The sequence below is a fragment of the Meles meles genome, chromosome 9 (assembly GCF_922984935.1).
Source record: "Meles meles chromosome 9, mMelMel3.1 paternal haplotype, whole genome shotgun sequence".
NCBI classification, from domain to species: Eukaryota; Metazoa; Chordata; class Mammalia; order Carnivora; family Mustelidae; genus Meles; species Meles meles.
Window position 1 is genome coordinate 60490740 of NC_060074.1, and position 11195 is coordinate 60501934.

Here is an 11195-nt window from a genome sequence, read left to right on the forward strand (position 1 = left end):
AATAAAGACAAAGTGGAGATAGACTGAATATCACCAAAAATCCAATGCAATTCTGAATTAGTTCCATTTCTGATTGGATTAAATTCATTTCCTAGCACCTCTGAGTGAAAAAAATTATCTATTATCAGAACCTTTACAGTTTTTATGTAGTCATAATTATATGAAAAATCATTAATTATATAGAAAGATGGGAGCACATGATAGTAACGAAGGGGAAAAAAGACAATAAAATTAGACTTTCAGGTGGTCCTAATACTGAGATCTGAAGCTAATGATTTAAAACTGATTATGACTGATATATTCAAGAAATTAGAGAAATGATGAAAACGTGGCAACATGGGGAAGTTCACTACACAATAAGAATAAAATGAATACTGCAGAAATGAAAACACATTATCTGAAATTGAGAATTCAACAGATAGTTTTGAACAGAACTTCAGACAAAGCAAAAGACAGATCAATAGGAAATATCCAAACTGAAACACAGAATAACAACAACAAAAGAGCATTAAAGATAATGAGAAATTCTGTCAAGAAGTCTAACATATGTGTAAATGGAAGAAAGGAGAGAAATACTAGAGATGTTAGTTGAGATTTTTAAAAACAGAAAATCACCATCAACACATAGATATAAAAAGCTCAACAAGTCACAAACAAGCTTTCAAAAATATAACTGTGAACATTATAGTCAAGTTACTGATTACCAAAAAGAAGGAGAAATTCTGTTAAGTGGCAATCAACAAAAAGACATTATTTTCAAAAGATCAAAAGTAAGACTAACTGATGACTTCTTATCGGAGACAAATGAAGTTGGAAAGTAATGGGTTAATATTTTCAGGTGTTAAAATAATTATTTTGTCTGGAATCCTGCATTGAATCAAAATATTCTTCAAAAACAAACACAAAATAAAGATGTTCTCAGCAAACAAAAACAAAGATTACATCTTCAATATGCATTAAAAGATATATAAAAAAAATTCTCAAGCTGAAGTGAAATAATTCCAGATAAATAAATGACATGCTTAAAGGAAGTGGCAGCATGAAAAATGGTGTATATTTGGGGAGATTGCATAAAACAGTAACTGTAATGTCTTATGAAATGTGAAACATAAATATGGGCCTAAAATGCATTACAACAATAGTGCAAAAATGGAGATAGATTCTTGAAAGTAAAACATTCTAAGATGCTGGCATTACAGGGCAGCAAAATTATTAATAACTTGTATTAGATGGTAATAAGTCAAAGATAAATTTTTAATCAGTAAGCACTAAAAGAATAATAAAAGAATGTATAATTCAGAAGATAATAGAGAGGGAAAATGGAATAATAAAAATACTGTTCAAATCCAAAAGAAAACTTAAGAGGAGAAACAAAGGAAAAAAAGAGATCTGGAACTATCATAATATTATTAGGGAACTAATAGTAATATGGTAGTTTAAATCCAACTATATTAGTAATTACAAGGTAAATGGATAGAATATTTTAATTAAAATACAATGTTTTGTTCGATTGAAATAAAGAATAACTCTTCTGCTCTCAAGAAAAGCATTTTGAATGTAAGTACACAGAAAATAAAAGGATAGGAACTGAAGAATCATGAAAACACTAATAAAACAAACACTGGTATCTTTATAATAACAGAAAATGTAGGCAATAAAGCAAGAAGCACTACTACTACCACTAATAGACATTTTAAAATCATGCAGAGGTCAATCACCTAGAAAATATTACAATTCTAAATATACATGCAGTAAGTAGCATAGCTTTAATGACATAAAGCAGACAATTAGAGATCTAAATGGACAACAGACAATTCCACAATTATGGGGGATGAATTAACAGACCTGTATCTACAACTCACAGGAAAAGGAGTAGGGGCGTAGAAGATTTAAACAACACAAATAACAAAACGATCAAATTCACTTACACTACACACTGCACCCAACAATAACATCATTTACATTTTTGAACTGCACAGAAACTTTCACCAAATTGATCATGTGTTAAGCCATAAAAAGAAATCTTTAAAAATATCAAATAACTGAAATCACTTAGAGTATATTCTCTCACCACAGAATTTATCTAAAAACTGAGTAACAGAAAGGAAACCATAATAACTCTACATGCTTAGAAATGCCAAGTAATTCGTATGTCACAGAAAAAATCATATTAGAAATTAGAAAATGTTATGGACCAAATAATAATGAAGACATGACCCATCCAACCTTGCTGGATAGAGCTAATAACGCAGTGCTTAAAAGGAAATAGACAAAAATAAGTTCATAGAGCAGAAAAGAAGAAATACTAAAAAACCAATTAAGAATCCATTTCAAGACACACACAAACACACACGAATCAATTCTTAAGAATGAAGAAGGTAGCAAATAATAAGATTGAAAAATCAATGAAATACAAAATAAGCATACAACAAAAAAAATTATCAAAAAGTTGTTTTAGATCCGGCTTGCCATCCTCGAGACCATGGCGGCTGCCGCGCTCTCTGTGTGGCTGGCCCTGCAGCCAGGGACCAGGACCCTGCATGCTTTCTGTACCTCCGTGTTTCGGGCCACCCGCTCCTCAATACCAAGCCCGCGTATAGCAGACAGAACACCCAGATATGAAGGACCACTGAGAAGAATGGCACTACCTCCTAGGACAGAGAAAATGACTGTTGACCAAGATTGGCCTAGTGTTTATCCTGCTGCAGCACCATTTAAACCCTCTGCTGTACCTCTCCCATTCGAATGGGCTATCCAGTAAAATGGGGGGTGCCCATGGCAAAGGAGGGAAATCTAGAACTATTAAAGATCCCCAATTTTCTGTATTTAACTCCTGTAGCAATTAAAAAGCACTGTGAAATGAATACTGTTATGCTGAAAAATTAATTAATTAATTAATTTAAAAAAAAAAAAGCACTGTGAAGCTCTTAAAGCGTTCTGCACTGAGTGGCCAGCTGCTCTGGACAGTGATGAGAAATGTGAGAAGCATTTTCCCATTAAAATGGACACCACTGATTATGTTTCAGCAGGACCATCTATCCGAAACCCCAAAGCACGAGTAGCAACCTTAAGGATTAAATTTTCCAGTTTGAATTTAGATGATCATGCAAAGAAAAAACTCACTAAACTTGTGGGAGAGCGATACTGCAAGACTACAGATGACTTACCATCCACAGACAGGTGCCCTTTAAAGAGACAGAATTATGATTATGCTCTGTATCTGCTAACAGTTTTATACCATGAGTCTTGGAAAACTGAAGAATGGGAGAAAGATAAGACTGAAGCAGACATGGAAGAGTATGTATGTAACAACAGCTCCTCTGAAAAAAATATTCTGGAAACACTTCTCCAAATGAAAGCTGCTGAGAAAAATCTGGAAGTAAATAAAGAAGAGCTCCTTGCTACAAAAGAAAAAAAAATGTTTGTTTTAACTTTAAATAAAATTGAAAACCCTTAGCAAGCCTGATTAAAACAAAAAGAAAAAAATAAAAATTACCTACATCAAGAATGTAAGAGAAGGTATCCATATAAATCATCCAAATATTAAGATCATAATGATTAAATATGCAAACTTTTCAGGCAATAAATTTGATAATTTGAATGAAACGGAAAAGTCTTCTGAAAACTCAACTTATCAAAGAGACCTAATAAGAAATTTAAAATATGAATAGTCTTAAATAGCCTAAATACATTAATCCAATTTTTTAAATCCTCCCATAGAGAAAATTCCTCTCCATAATCAATTAAACTATGAATCCTTCCAAATCAACACTATGCAAATTTACCAGAGAACAGATAAACAGGGATGAGTACTAACTCTTCATGTGGAGACTGCATAACCTTGAAACCAAACCCTATAAAGATATGAAAAGGAAGAAACTTATTGGCCAATATTGCTCATCAATCTAGTTCCAATATCCTAAATAAACTATTAGAAAATGGAACTCAGTTGTATTTTAGAAAAAAGGAGCACTTCATGACTAAGCAAAGTTTATTCCAAGAAACTAAGGAGTATTTTTACTTTGGGAAATCCATGAACATAATCCACTATATTAATGTAAACACAACAGAAAAATTATATGGTCATCTCTATAGAAGCAGAGAGGTAATTTAGTAAAATTTAACATCTACTTATTTTAAAAACAGTAAACTAAGTGTTAATAATGAAAACAATACAAATTAAAAACTCAGTGTAATATCACCACACATACAGATGGTTAAAAATAAAGTGACTGAAAATACCAAGTGCTGGAGAATATGCTCTGCATGGGAACTTCTCATACACTGATGGTCAGAGTGCAACTGGATACAAAACCCTTGAAAAACTAATAGCATACACTAATATTGAATGTACATACACTCCATGACTCAGCGATTCCACTGATAGACAAAACGGAAATATGGACATATACTCTCTAAATACATGCACAAGAATGCTTAAGGCAGAACTATTTTTAATAGTCTCAAACTGAAAACTAGCCAAATGCCCAAAAATTGAAGGAAAAAATAAGTTATAGAATATTCATATAATGGAACTTTATGAAGCAATGCGAATGAACAAACTACATCTATACGCATAGTATATATCATAGCTGAGATATGTATAACATTAGTTATCTATTGTTGATGTAACAAATTACTAAAAATTTAATGGCTTTATCTTGAAATCTATAGGTCAGAAATTTGACTTTAGTCTCACGGAACTAAAATCAAGGTTTCGACAGAGCTGTACCTCCTTCTGAAGACTCTATGAAATACTCCAGTTCCTTGTCTTTTCCAACTTGAACCCTGTTCAGTTCCTCAGATCCTTAATCTTACTCTGGAGTTCAAATAGCCAAGAGGGTTTTCAATGTAGCCCAGGCAAGAAGAGCCAGTGCAGGAACTTTTGGCCACTGTGGCTGACTTTCTATCTCAGAGAACCAAAACCCAAGGGAATTCCGCCTCCACGGAGAGAAGCACATGGCTTACATATTAGATTAGAATAATCAAGAAGGATTTATTCATCCAGGATAAAGTGGCCTGACAGTCCAGCTTTAAAGCTAACAAATTTGTTAAGAAATTGTCTAAGTTGGCCAGTAAGAAACTCGAGAACATTCTGTGTCAACTCAAAATCAGTTTTTCTTCCTCTTTTACTATTTTTGTCTTAAAAGATCATACATACATTCTGTGTTTGAAGCAAAGGTAGAAGAGATACAGTGCTTGCACCTGGATTGCATCATTTCTAGGTTAAAGTGAGCCAAATTGCTCAAAGACTTTAAAATAGTGGAGTTTAGAGAGACGTTGATACCTTCTTTGGGTAGTGATAGCAGGAGTATGCAACCTACTTTAGGCTGTCTTCAGGAGTTTAAATAGAGTTCTTCCCGTAGCCTTCCTCCCACATTATCCTGTGTGCTAATACTCTTGAGAATGGTGTAATTAGCTTGTGTCACTGCTGTGTGTGACTTTGATATCAGTGTAGTTTATAAGGCACTAAAATGAGTTTTGTGTATAAACAATCAAACAGTCTCAAGTTGCTTTATCAGCTGCTTTATCAAGCAGCTCTGCCAAGAACACAAAGAAATTTAACAGAGGAGCCAACAACAACACACCTGTCTTTAAGGCAGTCAGTTGAGTCATAGTCTGTATTTTTTGCTCCACAGCAGTAGCAATGCATATGTTCATGTGCTAGGCATACATGTAAAGGTTAGGATACATCTAATGATTTCGGGGAAGTTTATGATATAATAAGGATTAAATTGTGAAGCATAAGGCTAAATATTATTGTATCCCCTCAGGACTATATGTATGTGTATTGGGAAGGGTGTGAGAGAGTCTGTGTCTGTGTTGGGGAGTGCAGTTGGGAAGGCTGCAGGGAAAATTAAATATTTAAGAATTTTACTTTTCCCCAGACTATCATTTATTTTGACGCTTCTACTTATACAGCAGATATATGTACAGGAACACAGATATTTTTCCAGCAGTTCTATTTATATAGAAAAAATAAACAATTTATTATTTTTAAATCTGTATTTGAATAGAAAATAAAAACTGTATTCTGTTTAAACAGTTTACAGACACATATGCCCAGAAATGTTAATCTTTACATATGTGTAAACAGATTATGCATTTATGCATATTTTTATAACTACCATTTTTAAGCCCTACTTTCTATATGAAGAATAAGCAGTATGTTTTACATGTATTGTCACAGTTGTTCTCACAACAATCTTGAATGATAGGTATTTTGATCCCCTTTCAAGTGTGAGGAAATAGAGAGCTGGGAAGTTAAGGAACTTGCCCTGGATCACACTCCTCAGTTAAAATGTTGATTGGTGACCTATTCTCTGTGAAGTATTATGCACCAAATATTATGTTTGTAAATATACATTTCGTTTTTTTATTCAGTTATTTCCTTCAGATAAATTCCTGAAAGTTGAATTGCTGGTGCACAGGGAAGACGGGGTCACTGCATTAAAGATTCAGGATTTTGTTATTTATAACCTTATATTTGTACCACAGTGTAGGAGACTGCCTGTTTCATCATGCAGTCACTAAGAAAGTATTGGAATGTTTTAAAATTTCAGTTTGGGGGCGCCTGGGTTGCTCAGTGGGTTAGGCCTCTGCCTTCGGCTCAGGTCATGATCCGTGGTCCTGGGATCGAGTCCCACATCGGGCTCTCTGCTTGGAGGGGAGCCTGCTTCCTCCTCTCTCTCTCTGCCTACTTGTGATCTCTCTCTGTCAAATAAATAAACAAAATCATTAAAAACAAATTTCAATTTGAAGAGGAAAAAGATCTTAAATCTTTGTATTTGAATTTTATATGAAAGAACTTACAAATATTCACTGACCATTTTTATTTATTTTATTTTTCTTTGAATTCTACATTTATGTCCTTTGCATAATTTTCTGAGTAAACTGGTCAACTGCTTAGTAATTTGATGAAATAACCCTAAAAATCATTTAATATAATGTGCAAATAAGAATAGCCAAGAAAATTTTGAAGACAAAGGAAAAATGTGTTCTTTTATATATTAATAAATACCACAACTAATACTTCGATGGGGATTCAATAAATTGGCCAATTTATAAATTAATGTATGGGGTATTAATGTTTTTACAATTTTTAAATTTCCAATTCAATAGCATTCATTCAGTAACCTCCATATATTCAAAGCTTTTCTTTATATGCTATAGTAAAATCTGTTTTATTTTACTTATTGGTTTTATTTTACTATGAATATGTAGTATTTATATATTTATTCCTAGACAAATTATATTTCTGATGCTGTTGTAAATGAAGATGTATTATTATATTTTCTAAGTATTGACATTTTTCACTTTATGATTCATCACCTGAATTTTATTTTTATCATATTATTTTGCTTTACATATGTATAAATTTTTAAGGACCCAATTTTTCTTTTGCCCTTGTCTCTTATCATAAACTATATGGACTTTGTAGATCTGGTTGATGTGGCTGATAGTAATGGACTAAGGAAGGGACAAAGAAAGCAAAGAGAATGGAGGAAAGAATACAAGAGGATGGAAAAGTGCAGAACAGGCAGGATAATTTTTGTTAGTTGTAATTGGATTGGAAACTGGTTTTGCTTTTGCTGTCACTTAAAGGTGGATTAACACCAAGAACCCCTGGACATTTTCTTTACTTTTACATACAATCATAGCAAGTACGGAAATCCCTGGCCATTTAACCCTGTGTAATTGTGTTTGTAGTATGACTGTCAAGGACAGAGAAACATCCTTCCAAACACAGGACCCTTCCGTTAATACCTCATGATTGGAGCTCCAAGGCTAAATCTTTCACTTACTTCACTCTCCTCCAGCTTCTGCTGTAACAGTATCCATTGGACAGCTCTCCCCTTACTGAAGTGAAACATTCAGTAGTATCTTATTCTTCACCTTGGTTAAAGTGAAATAATAAGGCTAGTTCTACAACTGTAATACATGTAGTAGATAAACCTTTCCTCTCACTAAATCCATGGCAACCAGCATCTTGAAACTAGTAAGATTTCAACACTGGATTCATAAAATTCAAAATACTCACTCAGTCAAGTCTGGTTGTTTTCTGTTCTTAACCTTTTCTTCAGTTTATATTTATGTAACTGCACTGTGCATTTTTAAACTGAAATTCAAATCATTTCCCTATTCTACTCAGAACCCAATCTGTATTTAAAAATATTTGCAACAATAAAAAATGGAAAAAAGTATTTTGTTATTAAAATAATAGGTTTTTTATGTTGAATATATTTTCTAGTTTGGGAACTCACTGAAGTAATAATAAGCAGTAAACTTAATCTTGTTAATCTAATAAACGCAACAATGATCTCTCAGCCATCAGATACTCTCCCCAAATCATGAACAAAGAAGTATCTCTGTGTAGCTTTTGTTTATTTAGTCCAAAAGTGTTCAGAAGATTTGAATTTGTGCTTGTGTGTGTATAGGAGTACTATATCCTGATCCCTGGAAAGCTGTTAATAATTGTACATGCCTCCCACCCTCTGAAATTTTGGTATACCTTCTTCTATTCCCCCTTTTAACTCTTCCCAACCAGCCTATCACCTCAGAAGAATTGCTGCCAGTTTCTTGTATCTATCAGTATATGAAAAATTGAGAACAGTAGTTATAATGCCCAATGTCAACATTAAACATTACAGCTGAATTTATGCTGAAACTTCTAAGGCCTTCACAGTATTTTTCACAAATCATAATTATTCACATTTATATCTCTTCCTCCCTATGGAAAAAAATCATCTTTATAGTTGTGTTTTCATGATTCTTTTTTGTACTCTCCCAACTTTCTTGGCAATAGCTATCATTTAAAAATAACTTAAAAGATGAATGAATGAAAGAAAGAAGTGAGAAGTTTAAGTAAATTTCCTTTGGGATATAGAAAAATTTCCTTTCCTGGGGCCATATCAATATTTACTTCATGTCCAAAGAAGTTTTGCTGCACATTCCATAGGCAGTAACTTGTTTATCAAGCTCTACAGGCTTGCATAAGGCAACCACCCTGAAAGGGCTGTAGGTTTTCTGGCCCCATGTAACTCCCAGTTACATATAGGGATCAGAATTCAATAGGTTCACAGTAGTCTGGAGCATCTTGGAGAATAAGATTGTATTTGCCCTAAGTTCAGATTGGAAAAATCACGGAATTTCATTTAGAGATTTAAAGATACTTAAATGGCAATTAGCTCATATTACCATTGCATCTAATTTTGTTTTAAAGTCCAGTTGTCTTCTTATGAAATTCCAGATCAGAGAGCCTTTTTGCCCTCTGCTAGGGCTTCTGATTTCCTTGGAGAGCAGTGAAGTTATCTTATATTTCTGTTCCATATACTGTACTTAGCACAATGGCGGAAAGCAAAGTCAGGGAACTCAATGGATGTTACAACTAGGGCAACAAAAGGACATGAAGAAAGCCAGAAGTCATTTATAGAGACATACAGTAGTCAAAGTGGTAGATAGACAATTAAAAAAATGGGCAGACTGGCAAATGAACTGGAAAGAAAGTCTACAAAGAATGGAAAAACAGGGCATTAATTTAAGATCAAACAGCATTGTTCAAACATGGATAAAATGGACAATGGATCATATGAGGTTTAAGTTTCCAGCACAGGACAAGGTTACCAGGACAGGTAACAAGTAGAAACGGTATCAGATACAAAGGAAAATTGGTTCACAGTCACAGAAAAGCATGGTATTTGGAGCCAGTCAGTTCTGTGAACTTGGCTAATTTGCCTATTTTTTTCTAAGTTTGCTTTCATCATAACACTTTAATAAAAGCAATGCCTGCTTCATAGGGTTGGTGAAAACATGTCAACTGGCTGCACACAGTAAACACTCAATGATGGAAAGTGGTTATTAACTCTAAGAGATCAGAGGGTACATGACATCAGAGCCTTGGTGAGTGGGCAGTGAGCATGCTGCTATACTGGAACCGGTAGTAAGAAAGAATCATTTATCAATCAGTATCATACTTTTCTAGTCTGACTTGTCCTCTATGTGAACAGAAATATTCCTTAATATGTGATAGACCAAACCCTGCTGCTGGCAGCTAAGCTATCACTTACAATGGTTCAGCAATCACAACTATGTGGATCCTGGATACCTTAGCCACCTTGCTAATTCCGTATCATTCATCTTCCCTCAATCACAGAGGTACCATAGAGTAGAATCACAATGCCAATTTCTAATTATTAAAATAGGGTCAAGTATAATCACCCACACCCACCCTTCTGCAGACCCCTACAGGAGATCCTGCTATTTTTCTCACATCCACACATTGCAAGGTCAGCTACTGCCAGGATTATCAGTGCTGATTCAGAGCCATGATTTCCCTATTTCCTTGTAACTACTGCTCTTTGGGGGAGAATCATATCAAGTCACTTCAGCCTCTAGTCCTTTTCACTGTGGTCATACACGACTCTTCTGTATACACATTCCTCATTCCCTGGAGATTTTAGTGCCGGACTCTCTTCTTTCCCACTCTCATCATTCCATTATCCTGGGAGATACCTGCTTCCACAGAGAATTCAGTTACCTAGTCTCTGAGTACTTTGGTCTTAACTATAATAACCCACACCTTCACTCCATACAAGCCAATGTTTCTTGGACATTTTTTTTAAAGATTTTATTTATTTATTTGACAGACAGAGATCACAAGTAGGCAGAGAGGCAGACAGAGAGAGAGAGAGAGAGGAGGAAGCTGGCTCCCCACGGAGCAGAGAGTCCGATGCGGGGCTCGATCCCAGGACCCCGGGATCATGACCTGAGCAGAAGGCAGAGGCTTTGACCCACTGAGCCGCCCAGGCGCCCCTCTTGGACATTTTTGTCTAGTGTTTCCTTTTTTCCCTACTTACAATCTATCTGATGATGCTAATGTATAAATTTCACAAAACTGTACCAATTAGAACTTATGGTTGTCATCCCCAAATGGGTCCTCAATGCCACCATGATCCTTTTATGATTTCTCAATACTTGAATATTTTTCAAGATTGCTATTCTCACCTTTAGCCCTCTACATCGCAAGACCTTCTCTATTCTTAAACATTTGAATTAGAACATCTATGCTGTTGGTCTTATAGAGAAAATAAAGACATAAGCATTTTCTTGGTTTTCTACAGCTATAATCAAACTTAAGACTTTCCTGCATAAACATCGATCTTTTTCTTTTTTTCCCCCTCTTAAAATGAAAATGC

General features: G+C 34.5%; 1 pseudogene; it reads left to right on the forward strand.

The window, feature by feature from the left end:
• The first annotated feature begins 2473 nt into the window (after positions 1 to 2473).
• On the forward strand, positions 2474 to 3243 carry LOC123950269 (annotated as a pseudogene).
• Positions 3244 to 11195: the final 7952 nt, after the last annotated feature.